Source organism: Lutzomyia longipalpis, chromosome 2 (assembly GCF_024334085.1).
Source record: "Lutzomyia longipalpis isolate SR_M1_2022 chromosome 2, ASM2433408v1".
NCBI classification, from domain to species: domain Eukaryota; kingdom Metazoa; phylum Arthropoda; class Insecta; order Diptera; family Psychodidae; genus Lutzomyia; species Lutzomyia longipalpis.
In genome coordinates this window covers 21,346,322-21,362,885 of record NC_074708.1, presented here as the reverse complement: position 1 = coordinate 21,362,885, position 16,564 = coordinate 21,346,322, and the positions used below count along the sequence as shown (strand labels likewise).

The 16,564-nt window shown below is 36.7% G+C and overlaps 1 protein-coding gene across 8 annotated transcripts in view; it reads left to right on the top strand.

Annotated features, from left to right (window-relative positions):
- The window catches only part of LOC129789527 (teneurin-a), a 383,778-nt gene that overhangs the window by 291,690 nt on the left and 75,524 nt on the right, over positions 1-16,564 (top strand). The window contains exon 1 of one of the 8 annotated variants that reach the window (XM_055826360.1): positions 13,535-13,585. The exons of the other annotated variants lie outside the window; for them this stretch is intronic. The gene's annotated coding sequence lies outside the window, so the exon portion shown is untranslated. Of the gene's footprint in view, positions 1-13,534; positions 13,586-16,564 lie in introns of those variants that run through there. 8 annotated transcript variants of the gene reach the window in all.

Below are 16,564 nucleotides of genomic sequence, written 5' to 3'. Positions count from 1 at the left end.
TCAGTACGATGGAAGAAAATAATTTCTCTGATGAATAAAAAATTGAATCCAAAGCTCTATCTTTGAATCACAACTCGTCCTGCTTTCCTTTGTGGAAATTCTTCTCTATAAATGGGGTGGAAAGCAAAAAAAAACGAAGCGTCTTGCTCTTTCGATCACCGGGGCATTTGTATTGGGAATGTGTGCATAAATTATTTAAATTCCCCATCCCCAAATCCTAAGAAGACCATGTAAGGAAATTCTACGTGTCCCTTCGGCTACATTGTTATTCCTCAGATGTTCCGTGCAAGAATGGCAGGGGAGATTTTCAATCCCAGGTAACAATGTTAGATGGTAGCACATCTTGACACATATTTCTTTACATTGTGAAATCCCTGGGATATTATGTACTTTGGCAGTTTTTTTTACTTTTCTGCACCGGGAGCCTCCCCTTTGCGATCCTCCGGGTGTGCCTAATGTAGGAATGACAGTTTTGCTGAAGAAAAGAAAGTATACCTGACACTAAGCACTTCAAATAAGTCCTTGGAGGTGTCATTCATTTGGAAAATTCATTCAATTCCTTCCACTTCTCTCGCATGAAATTTTTCATTTCTCCACACCCTCTTTCATTTTCATCTTCTCTTCAATATTGCGCTTCTTATATAATGGGCGACTCCATCCCACTTTAAGAGGACTTCTTTATGCGCACGTTAAACCATTTTCTCAAGGAGTGTGGACAATATTGTTTGCGTCCTTGTTGGTTGGTACCTACTGGCACAAAAAAAAACGTTCACCGTGAATGAAAAATGCAAAGCCATTGTGATGGCTCAAACGTTATACATAGTAATTATTTAATTGAACAATAAAAATATATACTCTTCACGCACGAACAGAGCTATATTGGGATTCTGAGAAATGAGAAAATATGGGGACCATATCCAAAAGAAGACAACAGTGCAATCTCTGGGTGAATTGTTGTGGATTTGTAGACATTTCACAATGTTTTATGCCTGGATTCGTCTTTTTTAGCATCGTTTCTGCTACATAGGCTACATAAAAACACGAATGAAGTGCACGAGAGATCTCCTGTTGTCTGGGTGCCCACGTACAATATTCTTCTTTTTTTCTTATGCCCCATCGTTATATAACATTACGAACAAGAGACAAATAATCGCAATAAAAAAGGTCAATGAATAAAAATGCACAGACAACAGTCGATGGCAACAATGGATGCTCTGAGGTCCCTTTTGTGTGGCTAATAGGACCTACGTGTGTATGTTAAAAGAATGTTTCTCCAAGAAAGGTAGAAAAATTTGCTCCACCAAACCTCTCTGTGGATCAGCCTTCGAGGGGTTGTTAACTCATACCTTGTGGACACTACAGACTTTATAGGATAAAGAGCTATTTCTATTTTTTTTTACAAAAATCTGCAAATAAAATTGCCCATATAGAGCATTAATCAACATAAGTATTCTGAGAGTTCTAAAGGCAATAAGACACTTTTCACATAAAATGACTAAATAATTAATTTAATTGAAACGATTTTATGTAGTTCATAGAAGTTAGCCTCAAGTCGTTTTGAAGAGAAAAAAAATTAAAGCTCATGATTTTATATGGCATTTCTTGTACCACATAAAAGGTTTGTTGATGAACTCTTTTTATTGAGAGAGAAATACCAATGTGTTTCATATAATTCACTTGAAATTCCTAGGTTAACCCAGATGTTTCTGTGTTCATGAATGCCCCCCAACGCACTAAAATATAGCTAAAAACATTTTTTTTCATTAAAAAAAATATTTGCGTTTTTATTTAACATAAATACACGGCACATATTTGGATTAAAGAATACTAAATTGACGAAAATTGCAACATAAATGTTTCCCTGTATTCTCAATAAATCACACTAATATTTGCTTAGTGAGCCTCCTCTAGAACCAGCAATGTTCTCATACCATCTTCACTCAACGTACATGTATACCACGCCATGAGAAGAGGTTCCGATCTCACTGACTTTACAGAACTTGACGATGGAGCATCATTTTCAAAATTTACTTTTTGTGTGTTCTTCCCATTTTATTCCCTCCTTCTTGGCCTTTTTGCTCATCTCATCTTGTTCTTCTTTTACTTCGGCTTGAAATTCTTCGTACATGAACTGGTTTAAGTCTGTGTGTTTCTTTTATAACCCCAGCGAATCCGGAGTGTTGTGTGTTGAAGAAATTCAACCTACACTCTTCTGGAGCGCCTTCTTTTATTTTATTTGCATTCAAATTATAGGTTCAGGTATTTCCTTTATTGCTATGCTTTGTTTGTATCTTCTCTGGTCGTCTCCTTTAGCAAAGACGTTGTGGCTCTTTTTTTGCAAAGGAGGATGCATTGTAAGCAATTCTTCGACATCCTAATACCACACATCTCTCTATATGTGTCTATTGTGTCGATTTTCTTCCCTTTTTTTCTACTCTCTCTCTCTTCTCTGTACCTCCCTTTACTAAAGGTAATTTACCTCGATGGTATAATGTTAACCTCACTCTCGTGTAGTTTCGCATCTTATTTGGCTCGAAAGTAATTGAATTTCTCCAGGGTGGCGGGATGAAAAGCCACGAAGACAAAGACTTCCCGGAGAGAATGGAGATGCTCATTTTGACTATCACACTGTGAGATTTTTTTTTATATATGCCCACAAAGGCGCATTCGGTGGCTCCGGCAAATCAAGCAGATGACTCAAAACTCAATCAAAGACAAGGGCCTCTTGTGGAATGCACAGATTCCTAAATAAAAAAAAGAAACCAAAGAAGAGCCCTTATAATTTCTCTCGACGCCACTTCAATTTAAGCCATATGGTCGGTATCGAGTGGGTCAGAGAGGGCATATCTTCCATTCAGTATAACATCCTCTCTAGATGCTCACACTCTATATGCCATCACTTTTTTGAGAGAAATGTGTCGAAATTTTATTAAAATGGTTCTAATAAATGTAATTCCCCGCAGTGGATGCCATTGAAAGCCATTTCGGAGTAAGGTGATTTTTCCATAGTGAAGAAAAACACTCTGTATTTCATGCGACAGCTAATAAAAAATCATTGAAAAGCGTGTTTTTCTACTCCGTGAAACCATCATTTTCCCGTCAGTACGACAAGACAGGAGGGAAAACAAAACCACCCAAGAGGGACTCTGTTCGCGAAATTCCCCGAATTATACGCGATAAATTACACTTTATTACGGAGCAGGCACGTTTGCATCCGTATTCCTTGCCTTCCGAAACCGATCTGTCATTTTTGCCGCCAAATCATTCTTTTTTCCCTACATTCTCTATTTTCACCACACGAGTGCGCGCCAAATTCAAATATTATTTTAGATGTATTCAGCTCAATGGACATTACTGACTCCACGAGCTCTAATATGTCTCTTTTGCCCTTAGAAATCTTCTAGAACCTCAATTTATAGATCTACCTCATGTAATTATTGTCAAATTCTCTAGCGGTAGCCACAGTTACGCTATTGTCAATCTTATCCACTGCGTACTTTGATATCATCTACAAGGGCTGCCACTGTAACGCCAGTGCCAAACATACTTAGAATTCTTTGACATCCTCTTCTACACGTTTGACGCTATGCTAAAACTTCAGGCTTCACTTCCCAACCTGCAAGATCTTCTTACTGCAACATTATTTGGAGCGATCCCGCCGAATCGCTACTCGGGAGGTCTACTCACCGACCCTTAACATCTTCCTAAAGGCTTCATATGAATCGCAGCATACTTCACCATCGGATTTATTTTCTAAAAACATCAGCCTACGAATGCAAATCTGCTTAATTGCCTTACACGCCTCCAGTCTGAACCCTACGGGAAATCTTGCAACTCATGTCACAAATGCTACTTCCATCCGGATCTGTGACTTAACACCTTGTCATTTAATTACCTTCAACTACGGTTTTCTTCACTGAATGTTTCTTATTATTAGAACGCAGTTGATAAGGGAGTTCGTCACTACAGATTCTCGTTCATTTTCCAATTATACGAATGCTTCTTACGATCAACGAGATGCTAATTCTGCCTTTGTAACTTGTCTTTACCTTAGCCTCTTTTTAGATTTGCTTCGACACCAATATCGGCCATTCCGTTCTATGCTATAATCGACTGATTCCTTCTTCCGATCAGAACATAAATTCTGCTGACATTCGCACTTCTACAATCACCGGACTCCCTGACTGCGTCAGCCAAATTCGGTGAGGCAAACGCTACCACAACTTCTGACAAGAACTCTTGATTACGTGAGCAACTCGTATCACGTCCACTTTAAAGAAAGGTGACACTGCTTAAACTTGATCAACCCTATCCAGGAATTCATTAAGTTCATAGCTTTCTCATTTCGATGGTAGAACATTCAAATGACTATAACAGCTTTCATTCTTCTACTGCGGCTTCATTCCTTTCTCCGAATACCTCTATTAATTGCTACAACTCCTCCAATAACAGTTCACACTGCGTCTCTACTGGTTAAAGCTTATTCATAACACGATCATCAGCTGTTCTCAGATAACCTGGAGAGCTTCATCTCCTCATTAGACAGACAATGGAGATTTTCGTATATCCACCCGGAACATCACATTCCTATTCTATTCTAACCCGTGGGGCTTTTGATATTAATCAAGAATCACCCTTGGCACGTACGACTCTTCCAAGCACTTTATCCCTTTCGTACTGCCATTATCCAGTTCCTTTAGTGAATCAACATCTACGTATGTATCCTTGATGACCGTCCCTTGTCCCCCCGTGGGCGCATCTGCATATCCCTTTGCGACACTCCTTACTTCTCCCTCGTTGGGAACTTGTCCCCAATGAAACTTTCATCAGGACATTTTCAAAACAACACCATCGACCTTAAACTTAATAGTCACTCGTGACATTAGATCTCTAATCGTCGATTGCGAGGCTGATCAAGTCAGAGTATGAGCCAGAAAGTGCAGAACCTGAACCTTGTTTGCGAAATCTTATGCAGACGGGACACCTTAAACATCTGCACTCGTTCAACAATCAACATATATCGAGTGTATCCTTCTCTGGATCATATGTCTTTCAATAGAACACGACTAATATGCTCTTTTTATTTCGGATACCACGATGCAGTACTTTTACTATAATTTACCTTCTTGGTTTCCATGAAAAGTAACACTCTGTTTGGCCAATGCTTCGACTCTTTCATTCGATTCTGAATTCAATCTATCCTTTAATGTGTCAAATGTCCCCTCATGCAGTTAGTAGACTGCAAGAGCACTTGAAAACCCGAAGGATATCTATTAAACCTTTGACGAGTGAGCTTCGAGGCCCACATGAAACCTTCACAACGACCAACCTATGATCGCTGTTTTCAGCTACAACTTATGGTCAGTACTAAGACCAATCAACTTGATGTACCAAACTGCAATGGCACTGAAACGATCCTCTTGGCTAGCACAGAGACCCTCTATTGCTCTGAAACGAAGCCACTTTTTCATACGTTCTTTCAAACCGACGTTCAATCAGTTGTCCATTTTCTTGATTTGAAAGGAAACACTAAACAAATAAGTTTCCAAGGAAACTTCATGACCTTTAAACTCTTTCCCAGTCCCACAGGACACATTGTGGCCAGTACATAGGCCCTCAAATATATTGCTGAAGGTATTATGAATAAAAAACGAAAGCCCTCAATAATCCATCATTGAGAAAGCAATTTCCCAAAGAAATACGATGACCAGCAATTAAGTCCTTTATATTTCCATAATGAATAAATGTGTTCCCAAAGGAAACATCCTGCTCAGCACGACGCCCTTTAAATGTCCGGAACTACGGACAGATTGTACGGTTAGCAATAAACCACCTTAAATGTTCAACACTATTAACATTTCGTTCCCGAAGGAACTATTTGTAAGCTTCGTAGACCTTCGAATAATCTTTTTTCAACATCAAAGACTAGTCGAAACCTTCAACCTTCGTAGGACATATTATGGCCAGCGCTTAGGCCTGTTGATGTCCAGCATCGATGACAGTTTGTTCCCGGAGGAACTGGTTTGGCCTGCACCATAGCCTTTAAAAATGTCCAGAACTGAGGACAGTCTATTCAAACCCTTGTTTTTTTTTTTTTTTTTTTAAACCCTTTTTGGCCTGCACGTTGGCCGCTTGAATTTGTCCAACACTTAGGACAACCTATTATAACCTTTATTGGCCTGCACGTTGGCCCCATGAGTTTGTCCAGCACTTAGGACAAACTATTATAACCTTTATTGGCCTGCACGTTGGCCCCATGAGTTTGTCCAGTACTTAGGACAAACTATTATAACCTTTATTGGCCTGCACGTTGGCCCCATGAGTTTGTCCAGCACTTAGGACAAACTATTATAACCTTTATTGGCCTGCACGTTGGCCCCATGAGTTTGTCCAGTACTTAGGACAAACTATTATAACCTTTATTGGCCTGCACGTTGGCCCCATGAGTTTGTCCAGCACTTAGGACAAACTATTATAACCTTTATTGGCCTGCACGTTGGCCCCATGAGTTTGTCCAGCACTTAGGACAAACTATTATAACCTTTATTGGCCTGCACGTTGGCCCCATGAGTTTGTCCAGTACTTAGGACAAACTATTATAACCTTTATTGGCCTGCACGTTGGCCCCATGAGTTTGTCCAGCACTTAGGACAAACTATTATAACCTTTATTGGCCTGCACGTTGGCCCCATGAGTTTGTCCAGCACTTAGGACAAACTATTATAACCTTTATTGGCCTGCACGTTGGCCTTAATTTTCTCAAGTTACCTTTCCTTTCTATATGCAATTAATAATAAATGCATCTAAATTATTTCAACGTTTGTGCCTAAATTAAGGCATCCTTTCGAATAATTCAAACTCTGGCTGTAAAATCGGTTATTTTACACAATTTTTACTTTACTTTTTATGGGTGACGTCCCCTATTAATTTTTTACTTCACTGACAAAAAAGTGAAGTCCCCTATTTTGTTCCTCCGTGTCACAACATAAATTGCTGCCAAATTTGTCACTTTGGAGTCTTTTACTCCTAATTGTACTCACAGATTTACCATATCACTCTCCGGGAGTGACACACTTCCTTATTTGCGGCCCCACAGCCGCTCCGAGGACCCATTGTGGAATTTTTCTTGGAATCGAACTGCAATTCTACGAATCATGAGGACGCCATTTGATTTTTTCTTAATCAAATTTTCTTCCTCAATTCTCCCCCCAATTGCAGCCGATTCCAAGCACCATCACTTCACTGCACTTCCATAGGTCCTGGTTCTTGCGAAGGACCATAAATGTTCGCGAAATTCCCCGAATTATACGCGATAAATTACACTTTATTACGGAGCAGGCACGTTTGCATCCGTATTCCTTGCCTTCCGAAACCGATCTGTCATTTTTGCCGCCAAATCATTCTTTTTTCCCTACATTCTCTATTTTCACCACACGAGTGCGCGCCAAATTCAAATATTATTTTATTTCATAAGTTTTCCGAACAGACTCTTTCAAAACACTGCACAAAAATAATTAGTGTTATTTCTTATATATTTTTTCATTTATCTATTTGATGCATAATCATCAAAATCGGACAAGCCGTTTAACAAACACGAATTATTTAAAAAAAAAAACTTTGTTAAATTAATACTATTTTAGAATTTTTTACTTAAACTAAAAGAATAATTTTACAATATTCTTGAGAAGTTTTCTGTGTTCAACTTTTTCCTCTTAAAATCGATCAATCGAATAAAAGAGAGAACGGCACAATTATAATTTACAATAAATTTCCTTCGTAATAGTTATAAAATGCGGATGAGACGCCTGTTCGAATATTTATGCTACCATCTGTATCCTTCTCATGTTGAGTGCAATCTTTTGGAATTGAACGAGTTGTGGGAGAGAAGTGTTTCAGAAATAGACTTCAATATTCCACCAGATTATTCACAATAAATCATATTCCGTTCGCGTTCGCAGTGATGAAAAATTGTGATTTGAGATTTTTTTTTATCAATACACTCCTTCAGCTATAAACAACATGTCAAAAATTAGGCTACAGATAAATTGTTTCCACCATGGGTTTTTCTCTCTATAGAAAATTCCACAAACTTTTTTGGCGATATAATTGTGATTAACGCGCTACACGATTTTAGAGGCAAGCAAAACGGAGGGAGGGAAGATACATCGAAAAAAAGTCACGAAAGAACGAAAAATCCTAATGAATTTTTATGTTGGCAATTAATACGGTTCACATCGAATTTAGTGGGTGGGAAATATGATTCCATTGACATGTTATTCCCAAATGAGGTGTCTCCCCTGCCAACATTTTATATCTCAATTCCACCTCTTGCATGATTACAATTTAAAATGAGGAGAAATTAACTTTTAAGGTTGTCACATTAAATCAATATAAATTGCTTTGCCATGTCTGACACGACAGGCTAAGGCATCCACGAGACGTTACAACCACTTGAAATTATGGGAAACAGCACTTGTGTGCGCCACTCGAGGAGTGTGATCCTTTTGAGCTTCAAGATCCACCAGTGAATGCAAATAAACAAGGAGAGATATTCACATCTGTCTGATAACATGTGAAAGCTATTGAGGATGTATGTGCCCTCCTTTCTATCACAATATACTTACATAATATATACATACATAGCTCACAACAGTCTATATATCTCGCGACCTAATCGGTTCTGTCAATCACACAGCATCGCTATTTTTATCATCGCCATGCAACAAAACCAATATCCACGTGGACGGTGTCATAGTATATAGAATTATTGCCCATGGCGTTGGTAATGATACAAATTTAGGCAAATGAGAGTCCATAAGTTGTTCTTCTCATCGAAACGTGGAATAAATTAATCCAGAACCAAAAATCGTAAGTGAAGCGAGAAATTCCCCATGTTTCGATACTTTCAATCGAACGATAGGTTTATGAATATGTAAATTAAAATGCTATAATAGTCTCGATAGTATGGTGGTATCGAACTCATGTTTTATTGAGATATTCTCTTCACTTTATTGAATTCTCTCATGGACATTCTTAATCTACTTTAGACGATTAACATCTACACTTTGCTACGTGATGGGAAGTTAGATACCTTTTCGTCTTTTGCAAAACATTCCGCATTTGAATTTTTCTTTTTCATCTAACTATGTGTTCTCAATTGAGAATCATAAATCAAGGGAAATTTCGAAATTTAAAATGTTTTCCTAGTTAAATAACTGCAAGAAAAAACCGTTGATTGAGAAATATAAACTTTCCAGAGATTGCTTTTGAGAATGAGTGAAGAATGAGAAAATGTATGACATAGCAGAAAATGAATTTTCCCTTTTCCTACAAGCAAGCTTCTCTGCCTGAAAGTCATTTGTTTCTAATTTTTTTTTAAAGAATTCTTTTAAAGCAATATAATTCCATACGATTTTTGATCAATTACGTTCACTGAAGACTCCTTACGTATCAAATCATTACGAAGAAATGAAAGGAAAAATCATTGAGAAAATATACCACAAATTAATGGGAAATACTTAAAGATTTACAAAGGCATTTGGTTGAAAAATGGCACATAAAGGCATTTTTGTGGCTTCGTTCGTCAGGGCTTAAAAGCAACAGCAGCAATTTATTTAAGTATTCACCACCACCCCAAAAGTCTCACAACCAAATCCTCCCCCTTTCAGTCATTCGTGCTTTTGTTTCGATTGCTGATTTGAGGCACTTTTGAATTTTCGCGCCGCCAAGAAAGGATTATTCCAATCTCGTTCATTAAAGAATGACTCTTTTTCACTTTGGCGCATGAGGTGGAAGTTGGAAATGCTTCTTCTATTGATTGGATTTCTTCTGAAAGAGCTCGTTAAGATGGAATGTAAAGAGAAGGACAGAAATTCCTCCCCTATAGATCCACTTATTGGTGTCAGCAGAGCTCCTCCTTGTGTAAATCAACTTTGAGAGTTGTGAAGTGTTTTGAAATGAAGGAGGGAGAAGGAGAGACCAACGAAGAGAAGAATGAAGGAATGTCTTGGGTAGAGAATCATTCCTTGGGTGCTTTTAGAATTGTGAAATGTTGCATAAGAATATCTTCTTACTTCATCTTGGGCAGTGCGCGAATGTTCTGCATAAAGTCGCCTTCACTTGAAAACTATTGAAGAAATGTAAGAATTTAAAGGATATGGAATTAACAGGGTCAGTGCTCAGGGAAGGAGAGGGTGAAAAAAAAAGAAGGAAGCTTCATTGTCATGTTAATAAACCATCAATTAGATTAATAGCGTCTGAGATTTCTTTTACTGATTGCACACTGCACACAGTCCCTCAAGTCTTACCTTACTCTGGTCAAGTGCAGTTGTCGTGGCTTGATGCGGATACTTTTTTCGTGCAACAGACAAATACACGCTTGGAAATGGTTTGAGATCCAAGTTTGGTCAACTTTTAAAGTTTTTTTTTTGTATGAATTTTTGTAGTTAATTTTAAAAATTTAAATTAGTATTTTTGCATTAAATAATCATGTATTTTAAAAAAAAATATACCTATTACATATATTTTTAAGTGATAATTTTTTATTAAGCAGAGGCATAAATCATTTAGTACATGACAGAACAATTAAAAAAATATCTTAGGATAAAACAAAAAAAAACTGTCAAGACTTAAAAAAAGAAACTTCTTGGTTTTTCCTTTATATGTCAAAGATTTCGCACAGTGTAGCCAAAAGGCACCTCCCTATACTGTCTAAATTCATAAATTACTTACTTGTCGCTCGTGGTCCGAGTCCCTTGCCTTCGCCACCACATAACAAACCATCGTTGGGTGCAGTGCAAGAATAACGTGGAAGTAATGACAGGTATAAAAAATTATAAATCTCACGGGCATCCGGTGTTACCGTGCTTGGTACATGGGGTATGGCATTGATTTTTACGTAAAAATTTTTGAGTATGTGTCTGTCCTACCATAAATTCTTCCTCTCTGTACTATGTGGAACTTCTTTTCCCATGCAATCTCCTCATGCTGAGAACGAGATTTTCGTTAAAATTAATGTTAAGAGTCGAAAAAGGGGAAAACAACTCTCTCTCTCTCTTTCACAATAATTACGAAATGCATTGGACGGGGATGCATTTATTATTCTCATCTCACGGGTAGATTATTGCATAATTCCACAGTTGATTTGCACATTACATATGTACATATGTATGGGTGGTGCACTGATTGGAAAATCACAATTTACAAATTAGCATAATTTAATATTCCATATTCATCACGTTGACGATGTTGCTATTTTGCGCGTTGTTTGTCAGGAATTGGAATCAAATCGTAATATTCAGAATTGACAAATATATATGATTCGTCTGTGTAGGTGGCAATCAGCAAATTTTCAAATTTCACACTGTGGATCTAACAAACCCCAATACCACTGTGCAACTAACATTATTTCCATCGTTGCATCCCACAAAAATTTTCCAATATAATTTTCCTGGGTGAAACACGCATACAAACACAACAGATACACAAATTTTCCAACAAAGCCCCCAAAGCAATACTCGTAGCTTTTTATTTATTAATGTAAAATATTTACATATATGTATATAATATTGTTATATAGAAAATAAAATGACTTTACCGCTAAATTCAATGCACAATTACGCATTTGACACATTAATTCTCCATCGGATTTGTTTATGGAAATCACCAAAAATCATACCTATGTACATACATATAAATAGGAAGAGTATCAGACGTGGGATTATGTGCATTTTGAATGATTATTATTTAAAATTTGTATTAGTTGCTGTATTAGGACTATTCGCTATAATCAATAAAATTACATTTATTCCCCCCCCCCCTTGTTTGGGCGGCCATTTTAGAGAGACACAAATGGAATGATTTTTGGTCACAGAGATTCATGTTAATTTTAAATTAAACCCCATCATTAATTGCAATGATGTCAACCCCTTTCCAAATATTAGCTTTAGGTCAAATATGGGTTTAAAATTAATGGGAAAAGATGAGTTTTTTGTTGTTTATAAAGAACAGAAAAATATTTTAAATATTTTGTAATTTGTTGAAATTAAAATGTTTCCTTTCTTTTATTTTTCAAAGAATTTTTATTTATTAACAAACAGCTCAAAAATCTTTTTTTTTCTTAGATTTCTTTTAAAGAAATGTTTGTAACAAAAAAGAATTAATTAATTTAAATGATTTCCTTGTATAATAAATTTCAATATTTGCATTTTAAATAAAACTTATTATCCTATCTGCTCTCCTTTTCGTGACCTGTGACAAAACAAGTTAGAAATGCACACTGGAATTATTATATAAATTTATATTACTCTATGTATCTGTCCACCATTACTACTTATGCCTCAATCATGCAGGTTTTTTTCCTGTCTCAAAGCGCACAAGAAGTAGCATGACAGAAAAGTACATCGCATAAGATAAGACATTTCCATTTTGAATGGCGAAAAGAAATATTCAGGGAGAGAAGTCACGCAAAGTTAAGCAATTCCGTTTGAGATCACATCAAAAGATCGTCGCTCCTCATGGCCCCGACAATGATGTCCGGCGTCATTGGTCGTCAATTATTTTGCCTGATGGCCTTTTTTCAGCACTCATCGCAATGTTGCTTTTTTTCTGCAGAAAGCATTTCCCTCGTCTGATGAATATGTACCTACCACTCCCAGGGGAAAAAAACCTCTCTGCGTAGAAGCCTTCCGGTGGGAAATTTTTTTTTGGCCACGACATTCCAAAACTAATCCATCGCGTGGCCAATATCGTCATACCGCAAAAAAAGTACCAGGAGAAAATCCTGGGGCTGACTTGTATTTCATATTCGGCTTTGTACGGGTTAGGAAAAGCTTTTCATTTTGAAACTTTGATGAGTGGAATTGAAGCTTTTGGCAAAATAACAGAACAGCGGCGAAAAAAATGGACTGGCGAAAAGGAACCACGAAAAGCTACACACATTACTAATTAATATACCTTCCTGGTTGAATTTAAATCTCTCCCCCACATTCTCTACACTGCATCTATTTTTCACAACAATACATAATACATTTTGTGATTTTTGGCTGAATATCGCACAGATTTAGCGTGTTGGTTTTGTTGAAAAAAAATACCGCGAACCAAATATGTGGCTCTGTGAGATTTATTGCATTTTGCTATAAATTCTCTTATTCTTGTTTATACAAAGAATATAGCCGCCTCTTTGCACCCGAAGATGCCTCACTGAGATTCTTTTTTTCAACCTCCCCAGCAATTGTGGATGCAATAAATCCCATAGTAAGATCTGATACAAAATTAACAAGGAAAAAGACAGAATGCTTCACAAGGAGATGAGGGAAGGAGATTTGAGAAGTTGTTGAGAAGTTGTGCCGGCATTTCTGCCACCCATAGACCAAGATTTTTGCAGAAAGAAATTAAAATTCTTTATGGAAAAGATACAAAACCAGTTAAAAGAGAAGCTGAATAAGAGTTTTCTTTAAAAAGTAATATCTTGCCATGTAGTGTTGTATTGTACTTTTTTTTTCAAAAAATAATTCTGTTTTTTCCGTCTTTCCAGGTATGCTTTGAAGAAAATTGCAGTAGATTCTTGTGGTTGCTCCGAATGCGAGTAAGTGCACATAGCTTTAGAAATTCATTCTGAGGTTTTAATGTGATGAAGGAAAAAGTTTTAATATGACAATTATGATTAAGAATTGTGTGTATGTACTTGTTGCAAATTGGCTTCTTCTTATGAAAATTCTAAAGTATAGCGACAATTTTCATTTTATCTCTTTACTTTAACAATTACTCAAACGACCTTTTTTAAGAAATAATTTTGTCATACGAATGTTTTAAAGTAAAAACGGATTCTTTTATATAAAAAAAATAAAGAACTTTTGCCTTTAATTACGAAAATTAAAATAAAAACCAAAAATATAAATCAAATCATATCAGATACTGTGATAGGAAAATAGATGAATCACTGCACTGAAAACGATATTGAAAGACGAAACACTCTTAGGTGTTTAGGTCAGAGATGTGCTGAAATCTTAATCTTCTCCTACAATCTAATTCAGAAGATCACGATTCATACCATCTTTTGGGTGGTCTTTGTCCTTCCTAAAGTCTTTTAACTGTGTATATGTTCCACACCTCTTCGATTGCCATTTGTTGTGTTCGTGTTTTACTGAGAATCAACTTTATCTCCTTCATTGTAAATTACTTTTTATGCTTTATATTTCTACATTATTGTAACTGTAATTAAACCTCATATATAGTGAAAACATATAATACATAGCTACGAAATGCACTTTACAATCAATTCTAGGGAGATAGTTTCATTTTAATTGCATCTAATTTTCATTTAAAAAAAAAGTTCTAAAATTAATATTAAATAAAAATTCGTGGAAATTCCAGAGAGAGTTTGATTGTGTACATACGTAAAAGTCTACCAGAGTTATTAGTAATGATTGCAAAAAGTTACCTCGTGAGGTGAGAGGTCAACATATTCCGAGAAAATGGAGTCCATTTTGCGCGTAAACAAAAAACACAACGCAATTTAAATGGTAACGAACGCATTTTTTTCTCAGCTCGCGCGCCCACTGAATATGTAAATGAGTAATTGTGTGAAATTCATTTTCTCCTCACTGCGTGATTTGCCCTCGTATATAATTCTCAGAAACATAAAATGTTTGTGTCAACAAATTACAATATATCACGGGGATTTTAGAGCTTTCGTCTATTTTTCATCTCTAGCCATTTCGTGTCTTTCCCTTTTCTTAGGGTATGGGGCGCCCAAATAGAGTTTTGGTGGAGGCAAATTAAGTTGAAGAATTGCAATTCACCGAGGTGAATGCCATCAGGAATGCATGTGATGGGGCAAATTCTCAAGTGCCTGGCACGATGCCATATCAAAAATCCCCCTTCTGTTTTTTTTTTGGAAAATGCACAATTTCCCTCAGTCATTGTTCATATTGAACTCCCTGCTAGTTGCGGAGATGTCCTTTTTCTCGTTGGAAAGTCATACTGTTTATTGAATATTATGCCTATCAATTTGTGTGACTTCTTGTTGTATTTTATTTTGAGGAAACTTTTCTTACTTGTTCTTGTTTTTGATTTTCATTCTCTTTCTGTTTTAACATTTTTTCCTCTTTGAAAGTATAATTCTATGCTAGTATCGAACATCCCCATTTAAAAATTAATTTAGCATACAATTTCACCTGACGCCTCCACTGTAATCTCTGTTATATTTGGAAGAACATAAAATACAAGCATTTTATTAAAATTATTTTGTCAGAATTTTCATAGCGAAATATTGTATTCAAATTGTTTTTATCTTTAAATGTAAAGAGAACACTTTTCGTCACGATTTATTTTAATTTCTAGGAAAATTCGACATCAAATGTAACGTATTACTGTAATTTCCCACTAAAAGAAGTGCTTTTGGTGCATTTCATCATAAGCCCACTATTTCAATCCAATTCCGTAATTTATTTAAAAATGAAATTATTTTAATAATTTCACCCTGTGACACCACCCTCCATCATGAATGACCACAGTGCAATTTCCCACTAAAGGAATGTGTGGCAGTATAAATCCACTAATTACAACCGTTGCTGGGAATTACATACTTTGTGTAAATTGTGCACACTGATCAACTACGTCACCGACAATTAATTAAAGGCTGACGAGTAACATCAAATCACCATTGGACGCTGCCCTGTTTGATGTCATTGGAATAACATCGTCAAACAAAGGGCCACCCCTTGACAGTTTCAGCTCCACCATTCCCGCCGTTTTACCCGGTAACGCCGTTCCGTTGTAATATCCGGAGACATCATCGTCAATAGCCATCCACCTCACCGGACACTCGTATTCTCTCCACCGTGGACGAGCTTATACGCCTGTTTGAACATACTGATGGGGATTATCTTAAAAGTGCCCTCTCTATGTAGACGAGGCTGCGTAATGTGATTTAAATAGCATTAAGGGCCGACACCACCCTACTTGAGAAAATGACACAAAATGGGGACACCATGGTATGGAGTATTTTGTAATGAATTTTTAACAAGTTTGTCATCTTTCCCAAAAAAGTCCCTTGACCTTTGAGCTCCAATTTTTGGATCACTCTCCTTAAATCTCTCCAAACCACCCTCCCCATTGAAGCCCTAGTTGAACCCCAACCTCCCGTATGAATTACCTTAAATGTCGAATGTGCATAAATTACAAGATGAAACTTTTCTACCCCCTTTTCCAGTTTAGAAAAAGCTTCCGAGGGATTTCGTACAGCCACACACTGCTATATGTAGAGAAAAGTTTCAAGAAACACTCGACATTAAAAGCCCATTGAGATAGATGGTATATAGAGAGGGGAGGTTGGGAGGTACATACACAAGGAAAATTAAAGCAACTTGCTCGTCAATTAATCACATGTTGGGGAATTTTGTCAAAATTATTTGATAAGTGGAGAATTTATTGCACCTGCAGAAAATGGCACGAAAATTTACCATTTATATATACGGTAGGAGAATGGTGAATTGTGCTCAACATGAGTTCTCAGGAGGACCACTAAATCACCTGGCAAGCACACACCTCTGATGACACAGAT